This window comes from Maylandia zebra, linkage group LG3 (genome assembly GCF_041146795.1).
Source record: "Maylandia zebra isolate NMK-2024a linkage group LG3, Mzebra_GT3a, whole genome shotgun sequence".
NCBI classification, from domain to species: domain Eukaryota; kingdom Metazoa; phylum Chordata; class Actinopteri; order Cichliformes; family Cichlidae; genus Maylandia; species Maylandia zebra.
Window position 1 is genome coordinate 42,654,379 of NC_135169.1, and position 21,662 is coordinate 42,676,040.

The 21,662-nt window shown below is 42.5% G+C and overlaps 1 long non-coding RNA gene across 1 annotated transcript; it reads left to right on the top strand.

Annotated features, from left to right (window-relative positions):
- Window positions 1-861: 861 nt before the first annotated feature.
- LOC143416542 (uncharacterized) lies at window positions 862-15,812 on the top strand. The gene is made up of 3 exons (XR_013096935.1): window positions 862-936; window positions 1,207-1,428; window positions 14,179-15,812. It is a non-coding gene; the product is annotated as an uncharacterized LOC143416542 (long non-coding RNA).
- The last annotated feature ends 5,850 nt before the right edge of the window (window positions 15,813-21,662 follow it).

Genomic DNA, 21,662 nt, shown 5'->3' on the forward strand with positions numbered 1-21,662 from the left:
GTACCCCTTTGGTAAACACACACGTCATCACCTAAAGCTTCTCTCTCCTACAATCCAGAGTGGCAGTCTAATCGAATCTACAATTACCATAAAAGAAGACAATACACTATCAGTAGGTATGATGGGGGGGTCACTTGGATCTTATAGACCTTAACCTCACGTAGGTAATGTGAATGTGTCGAAGGGTCCACAGTATGCATTCAATAAAAATTCATTGCATCACATTCCTGAAAGCAAGAAGAGGAAAACAGGGATAGAAGCTGTTGCAGGGGTGGAATAAGGACAGTGTCAGATCAGAGGAAAGACGACTATTTGACTTTAAGTATTAAACTAATTGGATTTCCTTGATTCTTAGAAGTGTGTCTGTGACAGTTTGCTCCGAAAGCAAACATTAGTTTTCATGTCCTGGAAAGATCCCATGACCCCGCATACCCATGCTCCATAAAGGTATTACTCCAGCTAATCTGCTGTAATGCGCCAATCCCCAAGGGATGGGAGACAGACTTCAGTGCTCGGACCAGAGCACAATTGGTCTGCTGGGACCTCACGGGTCACACAAGGTAAGATCCATCTGGGTCACTGTGTCAAGCACATGAAGCTCTGATTGAATAAGCTTTTCCAATGGGATTGAGGACATTGAAAGAGGCAAAAGTCAGGCTAAAGCGCCAATTAAGTCTCATTACGGACCTGTGTGATGTGCTCAGGGCTCAGCTGGACACTTGATGGCAACAACAGGAACTGTCAGTTGGTGCCCACAAGACCAGGTGCGCTGACTTCAGCACAGGCGCCCTCCGAATGGTGGTTAAAGCGCTGCATGTTGCATACCAACAGCAGAAAAGCCCACCTGGCCTCAGGCACAAACCAGAGTTCATTTGGCTATCATTAAAGAGGACCAACAATGTGGCACACTGATATAAAATTACCCGATCTATAATGGTAATCATTATGCCATTTATCAAAATTGGCCAGTTGAGTCAACATCTGGCTTCAATAGGGGGCTCTTGTCGGTGAGGGTCTTGGCACAGTCTTGTACCCTACATATTTTCCACTCTCTTTTATCAAGGCCTGCTGTCAGTGATTTGACGAAGCTAAATAGATGATGATTTGGCCCTATTATGTTTCGCAGGACTCAAGCAAACAGGATTTGTTGATTGCTTTTGTGTTTGTCCTTTTTTTTCCCGCCCTTTTCTCTTTCTACCCATATAGATCCAGGAGAGGTAACGGCGTCTTGTGGCTCTCCAACGTGTGTCTGACTGTGTACCGAAAAGAGGATGGAGAGGGGAAAAGCACAGAGAGTACTCTCACACAAACCTGTGAGTGCAGGGGCTGGACTGAACCGCTGGATTCAAGCCAAGGCCGGCACAAAGAACTCTGTCACATCCCCAAGTTTTATGGGAGGAATATAATCTTGTGTGCTGTTGGAATCAGGTAATGAATGAATCTGATCCTGTCGTCGTTTGGCATCAAAGTACGAGTGTAATGTACTTTATCTAGCAGGAAGTAATTAAGGCAAACTTTGCAGTGATTGATATTACTAGAGTTTGGCGCAGACACTGTTGACACTGCTTATGATTTCAATACAAAAGGGAAACTATAAAATAGATTGCAAACTGTCAGCGCTGCTCTCTCTGCAAATAAAACCCACAAGGGAGAGATTTCAGGAGTCAATGTTTTGCTTAAATGAATTGTTTTGTGGAAATATTGGACTGATACTCTTTCATATTTGTCTGCTGAATGTAAAGCTGCAGCCAGAAGAGATTGCCTTCTGGCTATACCTCTGAAGACCATGAATAAACACTGGACTACTGCTGAAGGGATTCAAGAGGTGGCTGTAGCTCTACAGGTTCTCAAAGCCTTATCAGAGTAGCTCACTACATGTAACAGGTTGAGTTTTTGGAGTGCTAAGTTAGCAGCTAATGCTATCTAGCTTCATTAGCAAGGCTCAGGCACAGACTGAATGAGCGTGTTACAAAAATACACATATTTGCTATTAGCACTGATAAAATTATACTTGAATTTCATCACACAGTGCTTGAACAGGCACCAATGCCACAAGCATGGTTGAGAAGTCCAGTTCTGTGATTAAAATTAGCTGAGGTGACACCTAGCATGTATTGGTATCTAACTTAAACTTGCAGTGTGTAAAATCTCACCAGTAAATGTCAGTAGGTTGCAAACTGCCATCAACTGAGTCCTGCATTCTTGCCCCTCCTAATTCAAACGCATCAGGTGGTCGCTGTAGGACAAAAAAGTCTTGCCGCCGTTTGTCTGTGTTGTTTACCTCAACTGTCAATATGTGTCCACGTTTATTTACTCTGGAGAAGGCTGTAAAAATTTGTTGAAGGACTTAGATATCAGCTAATGAGTCACTTCTGACCAATGAACTGTTCTGTGTTTTTGCCGCTGTTAGCCGGTATTAGCCTATGTGTTGGTGTTACTGAAACTGTCTTTTAAGTGGATCTAAAATGGTTAGACTTAGACACAAGTAAACTCTCATATGAAGTGAGAAGGTAATGAAACTGAAACTTAATCAGAGGGAAAGTGGGATTTTTTTAGGACACTCGAGCCTAACATTAGCTAGCATAATGCTATCTTAGAAACATCAGTTGTTTAGTCAGCTCATTGTCAGCTTTCTGGAGATGGGAGGGTTGCATTTTTAATCTGCTAACAATAATCCGGTTGTTCAGTCTGACGTCACTAGCCGTGTCTGGGCCTAAACTCCGCTGCAGGTCCACATATCAAACGATCACTATGGCATTACTGAGAGTTGAAAAACTGTCTAAAGTCTTTCATCTTTAATAAAATGATCAGCGTTCTGCTCTACCAGGTGTAACAATTGAGTGTAACATCCAGGCATCCATGAAAATGGAATTTATGACATTTAACGGAGTTAGAAGTTAGCAGGAAGTTAGCTCGCTAGCTTCTATCTAAATACAATATAGCATGTCCTGACTGCGGGGTTTTGGAAACAAATTAAAACGTACATCTCTGATATCACTTCCAACATAAATGAAGACAGAAAACGAAACAGCAGTGACGTTTGTAGGGTTACTGAAGTTTGGCTAGCTGGTATATAATGATGTGCTACGTGACCGCTAGCGACACAGCTATGCTAGCATAATATGAACAAGCTAACTTTTTTTCCACTCGATAAAAGTTAACGTGAGTGTTTTCGGTGGTCAGGAACAAATGTAATCGCATGGCAGGGTGCTGTAAAAGGACCAAACTTCAGCCAGGAGAACAACTGAGATAATCCATCCACAATACGAGGTTAGTCATTCATATACTGCTGCATGGGCTGGGCTGTAGTTACATCCTAAGATTTTAAAAACTGAGCTTAAATAAATGATTAGTGGTAATAAAAGCCGAGGGAGGTCAACAGGGATCACTGACTGTTTTAGGAGCTTTTTGAGATCAAATATAAGAAAATACAAAACATTAAACATGTTAACAACACAAAATCCATATTAAACGCAGACTACTTTAGACCCGGAAGTAGGATTCGTCGCGTCATCACTGAACAACCGGATAGAGCCCATCCCTATCTATTTTTGATAGATTAATGACAACATTTTGATAGCGCATCAATTTGTAAATTATACATGCTAATCAATGCATATTTGTGAATTTAACATATTTTTTTATTAAATAAGCTAAAAAAATGACTTGCTTTATCTTAAAAAACGAATACAGTGTAAATTTATAAGTTATACAAAGACCACTGAGTTTGCAGCTGCTATAAAAGGGAAAATACGCTATAAACAATTCTTTTTTTTTTGCACCAGGCTGTAGACAGCTGCATTTGTTCTATAAAGCTGGGTATTTTAACTATCTGTTGTCTGTGAGAATTCACTCAGAGACGTGAATATCTATTTAAATATTTCCCCCCAAAACAGTTATTTTAACTAATTAACGACAGCAGGGCTTGGTTCGCTAAAAATATTAGAGACTTCTAGCGTTTTAGGAATTTCACAAAAGACAACCTCTTTCAGTGAACAACTTCAGCCTTCGTGAAGGGACCCTCAAGATCTCAGGCAACAGCCCGCGTTTGTTTGCAAAAATGTAGTTGAAGAGAGCTCTGGGAATAAAAGAGGGCTGTCTAAAAATGCACTAGTCCTAAATAGTGCTCTCGGCTCTGTGTATTCCCACACAAATTTGCATAAATTTCATAGTCTAAGTCATGGACTGTGGCTGGAGCGTGTTATTAGTCTATCTATAGGTGGTAGTACAGACCGATCACACTGAGCCTTGTTGTTATCTCACTGAAAGCACCCCGGTATTACACCCTGCGGATTGAGAGTGGGTTCTTAAGATCGTGGGATTTGTTCACATATTAAAGCATGTCTGTTTGGATGCGCGGAAAAGAAACAGGTGTTCAGTGTTTATGTGTGTGTGAGAGGGAGAAAGCGGGAGAGCGCCTGTGTGTCTTTGTGTTTTCCTTCTGATGTTTGTTCGAAAGCGCGCACGCACATGGGATGAGAACCCATCATTCATGTGTGCGTGTGTGCGTGCATTTGTGTTTGTGTGTGTTTGACTTGACAGAGGGGTGGGGGGTGCTTTATTGAAAAGTACTCCTCTCCTCCCCTGTTCAACATGCTGGATTAGCACCAGCAGTTTCCCATGGAGCCGTCCCTCCCAGCCCCCCTGCCCATTTGCATAAGGCGCAGACAGGCGGAGATGTGACAAACAAACCTGGCACACACAGTGCCGGCTGCCTCTCGTACGTGAACTCTTTTGCCTCTTTCTCGCCTTGACAAGAACAAAACACACAAGATAGCTCAAGCGAGCCCACCTGCATGTGTGCTCCTCGGGATAAAGATGTGTTTCCTGAGTCCAAACTCTGCTGCATAAATAAAATTAAAAGCAGTGCCAGACTGCAGTTTGAGGCCTGTATTCCTCCGGGTGATCATAGTGATTCACAAGTGCAGGAATGTGAGTGGCTCAAGGAGGTGAGAAGAGCTTTCGTTGCTCTGTCATTTGGACAAAATTCCCCCTGAATCAAAGTATCCTCCCCCTCGTTTTTCCCTCTTCCTCCAAGATGGTAATGTTCACCTTAAAACATCTTTACTGTACTGTAGCTACATAACACTGCACTCTGCACCGCTGTCTGGCCGCCAAGTTCCTATCAAGCCCCTGATTTATGGCGCTTGATGCATTCCTTGGCCCTGGCGAGCAGGCAGTTTAGCTGAAATATGAGACGAGATGCAAAGAACACACTCAAAGTGAATTTCATTCCAGCCTGCCTCCATACTGCAACGCTGCTGCAAGCCTTCACATTTTAGCAACCTGAGGGATTTTTTCCCCCGTTTCTTTTCTAAATATTTCGGCAATGTGGCCCGTCTGCCTCTTCAGCATGTTGCGTTGGGAAACAATAAAAGTGACCTGTATCCCAGATGTCATAAAGCTTACAAAACCCCCTTTTGTTGTTGGTTGCAGCGTGCAGCTTTCAGCCTCCCAAATTACACTGGCATTAAAAACTACAACCTTCCCCTGTCTACTTACATGCAGAAAATTGCATGCAGATGTATATAAGAACAGAGAGCAACACCTTTTAAGTCGTATTCTTTTTCTTCTTTTTGTTAAATGGCTTTTTTTTTGCTTTCGCAGCAAAGAGCTGTAATCAATCAAAAAGGCTTTAAGGGGCACTTTGTCTTCATTTGGGTCTTAATGTAAAATTGCCGATAAACTCGAACGAGATAAGCAAAAGCAGACATTTGTGAACGGGGACGAGTCCGTATATGATGAGTTCACTTCCGCGCCTGCTTTGCTTCGTCTGCTCCCAAGTTACAACACTGCGATTACATGCTTTATTAAGTGCTGAAGTGCTCTCCCTGAGTAAAAGCAGATGTCACCGCGAGTTCTGTCACTGAGTCTGGATCGGGGTGCCTGTGGTCAGTGTCTCAGCCCGCCCGGAGCTCCCTGCGGTTTGCCATCAATTCAGCTCGCAAAATCATCGCCAAACAAAGTTGGTGAAAAAAGACAGAACAACAAAGGGCTTTTTAGAAAAAAAACAACAACAAAAAACCTCACTGTATGTTTCTATTTCTCCGAGCATAATACAATATCAATATACAGGATGTTAGGAATTAAACAACTGTTCAAACAAACGATATGAGGGGAAAGACAGATGTTCGCCCGCTGCACAATAATCTGGCCTGTTATGAAAAGCTTGCAAGTTAAGCGAATTTCTGCTGAACCAGGAACCGATTCGTGTTGCTTTAGAAGCGTGATGCGCACGTGCCGGCGGTGCCGCTGCAGACCCAGTTCAGCAAGAAAAACACGAGTTTTGCTGTTTGCCGTCGGCAGGGAGAGAGTACGGTAACCGTCCACGTTGCCCTTGCGTTGTCACGCACGCTCACGCTCGCTGAAGCGTCCTTGAACAGCACGCTGCATCCATATCAGCTTCTGCCACAAGCTGCTATTCGGTACACAGGGCTGACCTTTGACCTCTTTTTGAAGGAGAGCATATCGCTTCACACACTCAGTTAGTAAACAGATAAATAAACCAAGAGAGAATAACAATAGCCCTCTTCTTACTTTATGAAAGCTCAGATAATTAGATTAGCTCGCTTTGCTTTGCCTAGAAGTCTCGTCCTGTGACTTACAGTGCTCAGCATAAATGAGTACACCCCCTTTAAAAAGTACAGATTTAATCAGCAGCTCAATGAACGAAAGAACAATTTCCAAAATCTTCACAAGGCTGAGTTTTATTGAAGACTTGTTTAACTCCATAACATGAAATTAAGGTTAATAATATAACTTAGATCACAAAATCTTCAGTTTTACTCAAATTGGTTGAAGCAAAAATGAATACACCCCACAACAAAAACTACTACATCTAGTATTTTGTATGACCACCATGATTTTCTAGGACAGCACCAAGTCTTCTAGGCATGGAATGAACAAGTTGGCGACATATTGCAACATCTATTTTTTTCCATCCTTCAAGAATAACCTCTTTTAGAGCCCGGATGGTGGATGGAGAGTGATGCTCAACTTATCGCTTCAGAATTCCTCACAGGTGTTCGATTCGGTTCAGATCAGGAGACATACTTAAATGAACCATTCAATCACCCTGTTCTTCTTCAGAAATGCAACAGTAGCTTTAGATGTGTGGATCTTTTTTTTGGAGTCCCAGTAGTCTTCATCTTTTTCAGCATGGGCCCTAGGAAATTCTAGGCATGCTTTTTTGTGCATGGGCTTTAGGAGAGGCTTCCTTCGTGTACAATACCCATGCATGCCATTCCTCTGCAGTTTGCGCTGTATGGTGTCACAGGAAACGGTCACTCCAGTTTGGCTTTATACTGCTTTAGCTAACTGCAGTGAACTTTCACTGCAGTTAGCTACACTTTCGGTCCGCTAGTAAAACGTAGTTCTATTAATCTGCACTCGATTACTCTTGAACCGGAACCGGATGTAAGTCCCAAAAAAACTGAAATTTGGAACTGAAATTGAATTGTAGAACTGAAACTGGATGGTGACAAGTGAATCTGAAATTATTCGAGAGCTAAACTTTTAAAGGATAAAATACGGTTTCAAAGCAAATTAATTCATTTTCAAAATATAAAATTCAATGTCAATTTAGTGATGATCATTTTCAAACCAATAAATTGAATTTCAAATTAGGATAATTCATATTCAGTTTTTAAAAGCATTTATTCAAGTTACAATTCAGATTCAATCCGAGCAATTCAAATTTGAATTTAACTTATTCAAATTCAGTTTCTGATGGCACAGACTTCTGCCCATATTTCTTTTCCATGTGGAGCCATTGCTGACAGCATGAAATGGGAAGGGCTTTTCTTTGTTAAGTAATGCCCTTTTATAGTCACCTGTCAGCTGGACACCTCTTAAATGAATCATTAGACTCACCTGTGGTTGAATGCCTGTTAATTTGAATTTTGTAGTCTTAAGTGTGGCTTTTCTCCTAAGACTATAATTGGGGTGTACTCATTTTTGCGACATGGGCTTGAATGTGCTCGAATGAATTTGTTAGGGAAATCACTTTTTTGTGTGTGCAAATTCACAAATCTTGTTTGCAAGATTGCAAACAAGATTTGATCATAGAAAATGTTGACTAAAGGGTTTTTGACAAATGTAGTGGGGTGTACTCATTTATGCTGAGCACTGTACCTCCTGTTTCTTTTCTTGCTAATGTTGAAGTGTCTGACTTTTCCTGCCCCCTTCAGTTGATCAGTTGATTGATTTTATTAATGATGTCTAGCCATTTATTCCAGCTACAAGAAGACTTTTGGCAGAAATTTTGATATTTCTCCCCCAGAATTGTTTTTTCCTTTTTTCCTTAAGTGTCTTTCTCTAACACTGCACTATTAAGCATAATATTACAGTACATTTTACTACGTTAGGCCTAGCAATAGGCCTAAATTTGCCATTTCAAAGGGACAGATCGCACTAAAATGATGTAGTTGTTTTAAAACACATAGGTTGTCATCCATCTCGATTGTCTCGATTGTGGGAGTTGTCCAGTTTTGGAGTGTTTTGGAGTGAAGGGGTCTTACTTTGTGCTAAAAAATGCATTTGAAAAACTCGGCAGTCTCTTTCTACAAACCACAAGTAGGTTACTTAAAAACGTCCGGCAGCCGTGCTGTGGAGAATTTAAAGTGGGAGCTATTATCTTTCTGCTGTCTGCATCTGTCAACCAAAAGAGTTGCGCAGCTAGTTAACATTACAGCTCAGCTGGTGTTTACAACCTGTCAAAACAGACTGTAAATAAAAGATAGATGCAGCCGCTGTATGGTTATTAAAATATTGTTCCTTTTTCTTTTGTTTTTTGTTTTCTTCTTCCGATGTCATCTCCGTGTTTTGAAAGTGGACCTAACAAGCAGAGCTGTTAATCAAACGGCAGAGCATACCGTGCTTTTTTTCTTCTTTTTTACTTTAATGGAAATCGTAATGAGCAAAATCAACATCATGCTGTATTCGGTATGATTTGAAACTGGCGACTGACGCTATTAACTCCTTATGAACGTGTGTACTGAGGGCGTGCGTCAAAGGAGACAAATCTGTTCCCTGTAAGCATCTATACCAGTGTTTTCCAACCACTGTGTTGCGGCACATAGGTGTGCCGTGAGAAATGATCAAGTGTGCCGTGGAGGATTATCTGGTTCCACCCGATTAGTACTCTAAGCTACAAGCGTGATTAACGGGCAGAACAATTAAATTCTCTTCCACTAGAGGGCCGTACAACTACCTGCTCTAATTAAATGGTTTGCCAACTGCCAGTAGAACAGAAGAAGATGAAGAAGAAATTACATAATAGTCACGCTGTCAGACGACAGAGCGCGTAATAGCAATACATAAATATTTGAAAAGAAAAAGTAGCCAGTTTCGACCCAGATGAAGGCCCTAGCATGAATAGTGGTCAGAAGAAAGAAAACAAAAGTATACTGGGGACAAACCGAACCAATTCCCTGTGCCTGGTGCGCTGGGAAAAATGATCAACATGCTTTTTGTGACATTTTGGTTTGGTGGTGTGCCGTGTGATTTGTCTAATGTGAAATATGTGCCATGGCTCCAAAAGGAGAACCACTGATCTATACAACCAGAGGAGTGGCCTCCTGCTGGACAAAAAAAAAAAATGCAGTCATTTTTATACAGGTTTCACTTTCTATGGAAGCCCATTTCTGCCACTAAAAAAAAACAAAACAAAAAAAACTATCCATCAAATTTTGAGTTATCTTTCTCAAAATTTTAACTTATTAATTTGACAATAATAACTCAAAATTTTGAGTTACCATTGCTAGTCAGTAAACTACGTGAATGACGTTATTTTCTTGTTACCCGGAAGGATATGGATCTCAAAACCGGATCATGAGCTACCAATGTATAGCAACAAATTGGCTCTTTCGCAAGTACGTTTACTGATACCATCGTTCCCTCGAAGCTGGACAGGAAACTGCAGGATCTAGGACTGAGCAGCTCCCTCTGCAGCTGGATCCTTAGCTTCCTGTCTGACAGACGCCAAGTGGTCAGACTGGGCAGCATCACCTCATCCCCCGTCACACTGAACACTGGTGCTCCACAGGGGTGTGTACTGAGCCCTCTCCTGTACTCACTCTACACCCACGACTGCACAGCCACTAACAGCTCCAACATCATTGTGAAGTTTGCGGACGACACTACAGTGGTGGGTCTTATCACCAACGGTGATGAGACGGCTTACAGGGAGGAGGTCAGCGCCCTGACCCACTGGTGTCAAGACAACCATCTCACCCTCAACGTCGCAAAGACAAAGGAGTTGATAGTGGACTTCCGGAGGTGCAGAGAAGTATACACCCCCATCACCATCAGCGGCGCTGCTGTGGAGAGAGTGAGCAGCTTCCGGTTCCTTGGCGTACACCTGGCTGAGGATCTTACGTGGTCAGTACACACAAACAAAACAGTGAAGAAGGCACAGCAGCGCCTCTTCTTTCTCAGGAGACTGAAAAGATTCGGCATGAGCCCCCGCATCCTCAGGACCTTCTATCACTGTGCCATTGAGAGCATCCTCACTGGATGCATCACCACCTGGTATGGCAACAGCACCGCCTACAACTGCAAAGCTCTCCAGCGAGTAGTGCGGTGCTCTGAACGGATAATTGGAGGTGAGCTTCCCTCCCTCCAAGACATCTACAGGAAGCGGTGCCTGAGGAAAGCGGGGAGGATCATCAAGGACTCCAGTCACCCCAGCCATAAACTGTTCAGACTGCTTCCATCAGGAAGGAGGTTCTGCAGCATCCGGTCCCGTACCAGCAGACTGAGAGACAGCTTCTTCCACCAGGCCATCAGACTGCTGAACACGTCATAGACACCTCAGCTTCACTACTGGAACTTCAACATTATGCACTCCACACTGTACAGTAACGCCACTGTTTTGCACATGTCTCACTCTGTATATTTTATTTTATTTATTTTATATATTTTATTTATTGTTTACTCTATTTAATTTGTAAAATATGTGTACACACACACACACACACACACGCACACACACACACACACACACACACACGTAGAAAAATATTTAGTACCGTATTTTCACGACCATAAGGCGCACTGTGCTAAAAGGCGCAGTCTCAGTTATGTGTGCCCTTACTGTATTTAACACACACATAAGGCGCACTGGACCATAGGGCGCATACAAGTACCGTATGCGTATTTAAAAATAAAGCGGGAGCAAACCTGAATTCGGTACCTTACTCACATTTCTATTGCCGGTAATCGTCATCATCAACAACACACAAGCATACAAGTGTGCATATTTAAAAATAAAGCAGGAGCAAAACAAAGTTTGGTACTCACATTTTTATCATCAATCAAACCCATCGAAGTCCTCATCCTCTGTGTCTGAATTGAACAGCTGCGCTAAATCTCCATCAAACATGCCAGGTTCACTGTCTTCACTGTCAGAGTCACTTTCCGTGCCGTGCGGCTCCTCGGAAACGATGCCGGCTTTTGCGAAAGCTCGAACAACAGTGCCAGCAGACATGTTAGCCCAAGCATCTACAATCCATTGGCAAATTGTGGCGTAACTCGCCCGGCGCTGCCTTCCACTCTTAGTGAAACTGCGTGGAAAAAACCACCTGGTCTCCTTACATACACCTCCCTCAGCCAGTCTTTCATCATTTCCTCATCCATCCAGCCCTTTTCATTTGCCTTAATGATGATTCCTGCTGGAAACTTCTCTTTAGGCAAAGTCTTTCGCTTAAAAATCACCATAGGCGGCAGTTTCTGTCCATTAGCATGGCAGCCAAGCACAACAGTAAAAGAAGACTTTTCATACCCCGTTGTGCGTATCGCTACCGTGCTGGTCCCCTTCTTCTCCACAGTGTGACTCACCGGGATGTCAAAAGTGAGCGGGACCTCGTCCATGTTTGTGATGTGGCTGGGCTGGATGTTTTTGTCGCCGATGTGTTTGCTGCAGTAGGAGCGGAAGATTGCCAGCTTTTCCTTATAATCCGCTGGAAGTTGCTGCGCTATCGTAGTCCTGGTCCGGATGGAAAAATGGCACCGTTACATAAAACGAAAGCACCAAGACGGACCTCCTTGAAAATGTTCAATGTTCATCTCTTCAGCTAGTGAAACTGCTTTTAGCCGAATGGTGACCGTCGAAACGCTTCTCCCGCTCACTCTTTGCTCGATGATCCACCGCTCGAGTCTTTCCTCCAACTTGGGCCACCTCGCCTTATGTCCGCGGACACTCAGCTGCGTTTTCTTGACCTGCCGGAGCTTGTTTTCCAGCTTCCTCCATTTGCGAACCATCGATTCGTTAATCTTAAATTCTCTCGCCGCTGCTCGATTTCCATGTTCCTCCGCGTAGCTGATGGCCTTCAGTTTAAACTGTGCTTCGTAAGCGTGTCTCTTTGCCATTTTCAGGGTTGTTAAAACAACGATGTCCTGCATAATGCACATACCTGTTCTTTTATACAGGTATGTGCGATTGTCCCGGTATATACGATCAACGCCCACACTTCACCCTTTAACGTTCTCATGGTGTTCTCTACTACGTCCTCCTTACAACACATAGGGCGCACCGCGCTATAGGGCGCGCCGCACTTTTTGAAGAAAATCTAAGACTTTTAAGTGCGCCTTATGGTCGTGAAAATACGGTATACACATCCAGAAATGCATATACTATTATATATTGTACATATATTTATTAGTTTCAGATGTAGCCATTCTTGTATTTTGCTTGTTTACATTATTGTATTTGCACAACTCTGTTGCTTGTGAAGCTCGCACACAAGAATTTCACTCACATGTGCTGTACCAATGTACCTGCACATGTGATGTGACAATAAAAGTGATTTGATTTGATTTGATTTGATAGTAACGCCATGTGATTCAGCTAATAACACAAGGATTTCATCATTTGTGAAGCCACGTTGAAAATACTCAGCAATTTACGCATTCATGACTGGCTGTAATACCGGTAGCTTAGCTGTAGCATTTGTGGCTGAGGGCCTCAGCTTACGGGTAACAAGGAAATGACGTCATTCACGTAGATTACTTATTGGCAGTGCTAACTCGAAATTTCGAGTTACTTTTCTCAACATTTTTAGTTATTTTTGTCAAAATATGACTTAATAAAAATAATAATAATTTTGAGAAAGATAACTCAAAATGTCAAGTTATTTCTTTTTGTTTTATAGTGGCAGAAACGGGCTTCCATACTTTTCGGATCTGGATACTGCTTCACCTTTTATATCATGTCTGTTTTGGTGAGACAGTTATGGTGGGTGTATTTTGGTGGAAAATATTTTTTTTGAGTAACCAGGTACTGATTTCTGTAAAAAGTCATTGCTGATGAGTTTTTTCAGAATTATTCTTTTAGAGTAAGGCCCATTTATTTTTATTTTTTATCTTTGATAGAAGGCAAACATGTCTACATGTCTATCTCAGGAACCAGGCCAATCAGACCAAAGCACTCTAAACAACTGCTATCTTATGTCACATCCCACCAATAATACAGCACAATGCTTTTTCCGAGGAATGAACACATCGTATGTTGTCAGGTGTTTTCATTCCTGAGAACAAAGTCACTAATAACTATTTATGCAAAAACCAAATGAACAACTCAAGGCAAATTATTTTCTTCTTCCCATATGTGTTACCCAACACTCACAGGGAACAATGTTAAGGCTTTACCTACCATAGTATTAATTAATCATTGCACATCTGTAAGCGTGTATGCCCATTTCTGTGCCTGTTAGTTTGTTGACTTGTGTGTGTGTGCTACAATGGTGCTTTGGCACTTTGGCACCTGCGCTACATTATAAACCTAAAGGCTTGGATAATAAGCTGCAGGTGCACTCCTGGCAACCAGGGAGGAGATGATGGGGTTGTGGATGGTGGTAGGGGGGTGGGTGGCACTGCTGGAGTGTTTGTGTGAGTGTGTGCTGGAGGGGGTGGGGGGGAAGCTGGGTCACCTGCTGTTGTTGGTTGGCGCACAACATTAGCAAATATATGACGTCAACTTGGCTCCTATACCTCGTGTACATCGCACGCTTACTGGACTTTTTTTTTTTAAACTTCTTCCAGGAAACTGGCTTCAAAGTGCTCAGGAAAGAGAAGCGTCCGTTTCGTCCATCCATCCCTCCTCGTTCATGCCACTGTCAATAATTATTGATGTTAATTACCGTGATGATTAGGGTAATTTCTTTATGGCTTTGTTGGCAGGTATGCAAAGCAAAAACGGGCCTGATGGAGCGGACTGCAGAAGGGGCTTCTCGCATTGATGGCACAGAGTCGACGTGACAGCCAATAAGGAGGCAATCTACTTCATGAAAATCTAATTATGTGATGAATGGTGCAATGTATAGACTGTGGCACGGTAATATTGTACTCCCACCTGTGAACGCGCTAGCTGGAAAAACTGTTTATGTTGTGGGCTGGCTACTTTTTAAAAAAAACCCACTGCTAATACCTTAAAAATGGTGTCCACAAACTTCTGCCTCACGAACACGAAATCTGTGGATTCAAATGTAAAAATGTTTCAGGCGTAACAAAATAGTTTTGTGTTACTATAGCTTCAGAGTCTCTCACCTGCTTAACATTTACTGTGCTTTCTGCTCAAGCCAGGTTATATTCTATGTTAATGGTTTCCAGACTTGGTCTTGGCTGAAGCACATTGTTGTGACTCAGCCAGATCTCTCAAAACTGTGACTGACTTAGAAATGTTTGTATACTTTAGTCGAGAGTGAATATAGATGTTCTTGGTTTTCATACGATCTGAACACCACCAGGGTCAGGTAGATCCACAAAACGGGCCTGAACTTTTTAAGGCTTTAAAACTTTCCCAGAGTGTCGCGTGTAAAATGGCCCTGACAGCCTTCAGCTGTGTATTCTTGTCATAAATTGTATTAGCTCTGAAGCTGTTTGCAGCTTTACATTAATAAGGACCGTCAGCCCACGTGAAACGTGCTGTCTCGTTATGAAACATATCAAAATGACAAATTTGAAATCCTTGGTTTAGAAGAAAGGTAGTGAGGCAGCGTGCAACATATGGCGCCGCGCGTCCAAACCTGGCAACAGGCAATGGATTAACAATGAAGATTTGCTCTAAATGAAACAAAAACCTCTCTCTCTCTCAAAAAAAGGCCCGTCATTAAAAGGGCTGCAAGAGCAACCTTCACTTTCATGTGCCCAGGGGACTATATGAGACAAGAGAGGGAGTCCTTTTTTGATTCTTCAGCTGCATTTGGAGAAAGACTGGAAATGCATTGAACTCTTGGATCTTGTCATCCGTGCTTTCCCATATGGCATATGGATCTGGGCGCAGATCGAAGGATGAGACACACACAAAAAAAGAAAAAGAGTCCCATATGTGTGTCTTTTTCTCTTCATTAGCTCCCAGCTAAACAGAAGTACTTCCTCAGCAGCTTGATTGAAATTAATGTTGTTAAAAATGTCAATACGGACGCAGCTCATTCACTCGAGGACCTGACATCACAGAGAGTTTGACATTGCGCTGCGAACAGATTTGAATATGTGGAATAAATGGCATGTTTAAGTTGCCATTCTTTCTTCCTCTCACTGCTTTTGGTAAAAGTGAAGGCAGGACCTGTCACCCCTCTGCGCTTAAGAACGAGCCCTACGGGGTGGAAGAAATCTCCATGTCGAACTAACCTGACATGAAACTAAGAAGTGAAGATGCTCTTTACACCCTATATTAAATTCTGAGAATGTACTATGAATTGAACCATGTTTATTTACATATTTATATGAAGCATGCCACCTTAAACCTGCTTCAAGTGAATTTCACACAGTAAAAGCAGTAAGAATAATTTCTGGTACATCGATACCTGGGGGACATTCCTCGCTCCTCGACAACTACACTGTATTATTTGAGTATCTCTTATTTGAAGCAGGTACAGTGTATGGTTGTTTTATCTCTGTGGAAACAGCTTCCTGCTGTAGCTCGATAATGGAAATAAAATGCTAAGTCTAAACCAAGCAGCTGCTTCTGGTGATGCTAATATTCCCCCCTACACTCTGTAAGGAGAGGTAATTTTATACTCTACATTTATATTCTAATATGTATTACAAAGATATATTTTATTAAGGATGAGGGAGCTTTGAGTGACAGGTAGACAATATTTTGTAATGTTAATCACTCAGCTGCACTTAAAGACACTCTAAATGAGTCTGCTGTTCAGTTTTTGTAGCAAGCATCTTTCGTTAGCCAAAATTAGCATTCCGCTTATTAGCGGCTAACTAGCTAGCTATTGCTAGTGTTAGGTGACAGTTCCCCAGGCAACTCTTACCTCTTCATATAGTCATGCCTAGCTAAAATAGGATGGTGATAGCAAGGGTTACAGAAAGACTTCAGGTCCTATTGAAGTTTGGTGTAAATGCAGCTTTCAGTCTTGACCTCTGTGAACAGTTTTCTAGCTTATGGGTTCAGTCACTCATTTTCGGTCATTTCGGTCAAACAAGAAGAAGAAAAGAAAACGAGAAAAGAATGTGTATATATATTTTTTAAATATATATATATATGAATATATTTTGTAGTTTGTGCTGTGTGTGTATTGTAAACTACAGCCTAGTTGTTGATATGGTTGGATGTTTTGTTGCTGACTGAAATCGCCACTTAGGTGGTTTCTGAAGTTTTGAGCAAACCTGACATTTGCAAGTTTAAACATTTATGACCTCCACCAATCAGAGAAATCGCTGTTTCAACTCAGGACAGTAAGATAGAGTAATTCTTTTCTACAACTCCACAAATAAAATGAATAAAATGCTATAGCTCGAAGTAAGTCTTCTTTGGATGGTTACAGCTTTTTATGAGAGGAATTTTACTACCCGAACTTCACCGTCAAGCTCTATTTTACCAAGCTAATTGATGACATCTGTGGCGGCATCTTTTAAAACCACAACAATAAGCAGAAAGAGGGAAAAATGAAAAAAATGCTAGGTATACCTTAGGGATGATCTTCTCTTCTTCACCTCCGTTACATGTTTTTACGTTACACATTACACAATGGCTCAATGTCATTTGAGCCATTGTTTACCTAAGAATATGAAACTAAGCAGCTTTGAGAGACATTACATGTTAATACACAGCAAAATCTCCAGTGTTAAATTAACACTGGAGAGTCTCTATATGGGTCCACACCTCTGAGGGTTAAATACAACACTGTTGAGTGTTAAATTAACACTTTTGACAGTGTTATATGCTTAAAAGTAACCTAGTCAGTTTTGAAGATTAACAATGGCTAACATTGAGCAGTGCTGATTTTCTAACACTGGAAAATAACTCAAAATGTTAGAAATATTCCAGTGTTAGAAAATCAGCACTGCTCAGTGTTAGTCTTTGTTAATCTTCAAAACTGACTAGGTTACTTTTAAACATATAACACTGTCAACAGTGTTAATTTAACACTGGAGATTTTGCTGTGTACTTGTAGCTTTTTAAAGTACAATTATTCCGAAGATTTTGAGGAATACATTTCCTGCTGTGGTTTATAAGGTAGAAGTCCCCAAAACTTTAGGATTCAGCTACTTAGGTTCAATCCATTAATCCCACAGCTCTATTCCCACCGCAGTGACCCCTCCCTCTGTTAGCCTGAAACAAAGTACCCATTGTACCAATGCCCTCATTCTCCCTGCAAAACCAACACCCTCATAAGGATTTTCCTATCCCAACCCCTTCTAACCGCAATGTTAAATTAGTCACATCCAGCCGTAACTGAAAATCAGCGTATATATGGATTTATTTTACCTGCCAAACACCACTTATCTAAGTCGTAAAATTGCATTTGACCTTATTATCTGCACACAGCACTTAAAAGTTACCTGTGCTGTTATTGCATTTTGTCCTCTGAGTTTTTCTATTTTGACTTTCAGTTGCTGAAGCTGCTGTAAACTTTTTATTTTGGGCCCTTTTTTTTGGAAAGCAGAAGCTCTCACTTGACATTTGAGGAAATTAGGTGGGTTGCTTGCTGCCGTCATCATGTGGGCATCTTTATTCACAGATGTTTCACTCACTTAGACCTATGACAGCTTCAGAGGCCCGACAGGAAATTCCAGTTTCCTAAACTCATTCGGTTATGACAGCATTTTCTGTGCAAAAAGGCATGATTTTTTTCTCCCATAGACGGTGTCGGTTTGCACATGCCCCCTCCCCCTCACCCCGCCTTGACCCTTTTTGCCTACGTCCTGAGAGGGATGGGCATAAATCTGCTGTTACCTTGAAGGTGTTGACACTGGGCCCAGCACCAGTGAATTGCGCTGCTGCCTCAATTAGCCGCTCAGGATCTTGTGTCAGAGCCATGAGGACAAGAGCGGTGATGTGATACCCTGCAGCTGAAGCTCTGTCACTTACCTGGTTGCTTCATAGTGTGCCTTAACATATCATGTGCCCGCAACATGCTAACACATACATGCTCTCATCTCTTTTTACATGGATCCGGCAGAAATGTGACCACGGCGGGTGAGGCGGTGGGTGGTGGGGGAGGCCTCTGCAGGTCCTCGACTCCTCCTTAGGTCAGGAATGTACTTCTCTAACCAGGCCTAACAGGAGGTGGGAGGGGGGAGAGAAAAAGTTACAGCTGATGTGATGTTATATATTCTCTGGAAACTAGCTGTTGCCAGCAGGATTAAGGTTAAGGAGCATTCTGGTGCTAGATCTCCGCTTAGGGGCGTCTTGTAGCTCGGAAGGAGTAGTGTCGGCAGAAGGGGGCGAGTGTTCCTCCCCGTTACCCCCTAGCCACCCTCCTCCAACTGCCATCTGATGTGAGGTAACATGTGAGGGCGAGCTTCCATCTGTCCACGGTATACGCTAGCAGAAGGTGCAGCTAATGAGGCTTGATTTGCTGCTGCACCTGCCTCCAATCTGGGGGGCGATGGTAGTGGTGGTGGTTGAGTGTGAGGTTTTGTATGAGTGTGTGTGTGTGTATACTGGGGATGCTCTATCTCACCAGCCTCCACTCCTCTTCCACCCGCCCCCTCTCCCCCTCTAGGTGTAATCATTGGTTAGCTTGTATGGGAGCGCCTGCAGGTTGATGGACCCTGGGAATTCATTAGGAAGTAGGTGAGGCCTTGGGTTGAAAGGGCCTTTTGACCTGCCTCCAAACACCCTCACATTACAAAGCAGAGGACGATTCAAAGGGAGAGGGGAGTCAGCCAACTTGTCGATGCGCCTTCCCTGCTATCACGCTAGCCCGTCTTTTGTTAAAATAAAACATTTTGACTCTCACACTGTTGCTATTTTTTTCCCCCTTCACAAAATCGATTTATTCAGACACAACTCGAGCGCCAGTTGAGTTGTTGCTTCAGAATTAAAAGCAAATTGAGGTTGATGAAATGCAACCAAAAACAGGATCTTTCTTTGGTAGCTGCGGATGAGATTGTTTTCCTTCCCAGATGGTGTTAGGGGGAGGTGTTATGTCCACATGTTAAATGCAGCATGTTTATCCCCCTTCCCTGTTCCCTGTCACAGATACCATTTGATACAAGAGCTCTTCAGGGGCCAGTTATTCCAGGCCATTGAATCCAGATCAAAACCAGCCCTGAATTTTTCCTTTTTTTGGGGTGGGGGGGACTCTGTTTTCAGCTCCTCTTTTCTTTTCTATCACTTCTTCGCTGCTTCTTCCCCGGCTCGGTATAGCGAGGCCACAAATATGACCACCTCTCTTGGGTCGACTTGTCATGCAAAACATGTAATTGTGAAAGTTTTTCTAAATATGTTGTTTTTGGCAGTAAATTTCAGACGCGGTGGGAAAGCGAGGGGGAATTCTGCACCCTGCGGTTCGATGTAAGTATTTTGGACGGGGAAAGGACACAGAGAAAACCAAAGAGAAAGAGCTTGTTGCCCCGAGGCGGCACTTATAACTGGTAGCAAAGCCATCACTGGGAAACAGTCTTTAGAAGCGGCGTGAATAATCGACGGGATGATGTCATTGCCGACAAAAAGCTGCGTGCCACTTTAGATTATTTTCAAATTAGCTCCTCCATTCAGAAAGGACTTATACGTGGAGGCCCAAATTAGAACTCACATATTAATGACTGACCTGGAAAGACTGGTAATGCTTAACATATTCACTTTTCATTTGGAGATTAGAGATAACACTCACAATCACCAAACATCCTGGGAATCGACTCAAGGATGTTCTTAGAGCTAATATTTTAACTTTCACCTTCTCTCACATGAGCGTGCTCGAGACTGTGAAGGAGATCGGCATCCTTGACTGGCATTAGAGCCGTTTTCATCAGAACTTTAAGGCCGTATTTTAAGTTGCCTGACAGCAAAACAAAACAGTATGGACTCGATAATGGTACTTGAGCCCTGCAGCCACTCCATAAATCGCATTTTAAACTCATCCCCTCTTTGAAACCTCTAAAAAAAGACGTCAGAGTTGAGAGCTGTTATAAATCAGAGCTTCGTCACCAAACGAGACGAGAGCTGAGATAAATCCAAGTCCTGTGCTTAAATTATGAGCCAGCTCCATGGGAAAAGAGTTTATGCTGCGAATCTGAGAATGCTGATCATCCCATCGGGCTCATTTGTTTACTTTTAAATTCCCTCTTTTGTGGGTTTGGAATTAGAGCAATGTTTGTGCTTGCACTGGCCAAGGGGGAAATCACTTGAGATGTGATTAAGAAAATGGATACTGCCCTCTTCTGGCAGCAGCAGTGATCACTTCTAGAGAGAACAGTAATTTTATTGAATATCAGTGTAAGCTGGCATTAAAGTTGCATCTTATAATTACAGCAATGATCAGTGCAGTGCAGAACGAATCACCAGCGAACAAATGGGGATGTTAAACTACTTATTTGAGCATTTGTAGTACTGACTGATAGTGAAATGTAACTGTTAGTGTTGTTTCTCCATAGTTTTATCTGATTACACAGAGATTGTTTTTACAATTCACATAAGACTTTGGAGGGCAGGCCATCGGGCTCCAACCAGGTAACTGTCCAAAGCTTTTAATGACCACTGCAAATCATTCATTACAGCGAGGTATAAATCCCATATGTTTCCTCTGCCTCGCTCTTGTGTGTGACGGTGCTCCAATCTTGTGGCTGACGTGGGTCAGATCTTCAGGCAGGTGGCTGGGAAACAGAGGCAGATGGGCTGAGCACGCCACCACTGAATCTGTGAAGTTCTCTCTTCAGTTTCAAGCTGCACCGATGGGCCCTTGAATTATTACCGGGCCCCCCATTCATAATTAGCCCGGGCCTGGTGGAGACTAAAGCCCCACTAATGACGCCTTTGTTGCCGCTGATCTGCAGCGCACAATCAACAAGAGAGGACGTATGACTGGAGAAGCAGTCCCACACTGAGCGATATCGTGCCTTTAGGGCAGCCTCTCTAAAACAATCACGCATGGTTTCAGCTCTCCCCTCGTTAAAGATGAGTGTTCACACGGGGCGTGAGACAGAGCGGGTATGTGTGACTCAGGGAGAAAGTGACGCTTGTAGGTCCAAGGATATGCCAGTTCCCACAGGCAATATGTGGCTTTTGATAGGCCATTAGTGTCTTTAGTGTTAAAGACTCCTCCAGCCTATGACAATCATATTGAGCCTACATTAATCTCTCTCTCTTTGTCATATAATTATATATAATAATTATATATATTTAAGTATGTACTCCAGCACCATCTGGCACTTATCAGTTTTAAATGTTTTTTTCTAGAATATACTATATTTTAGAAACTATT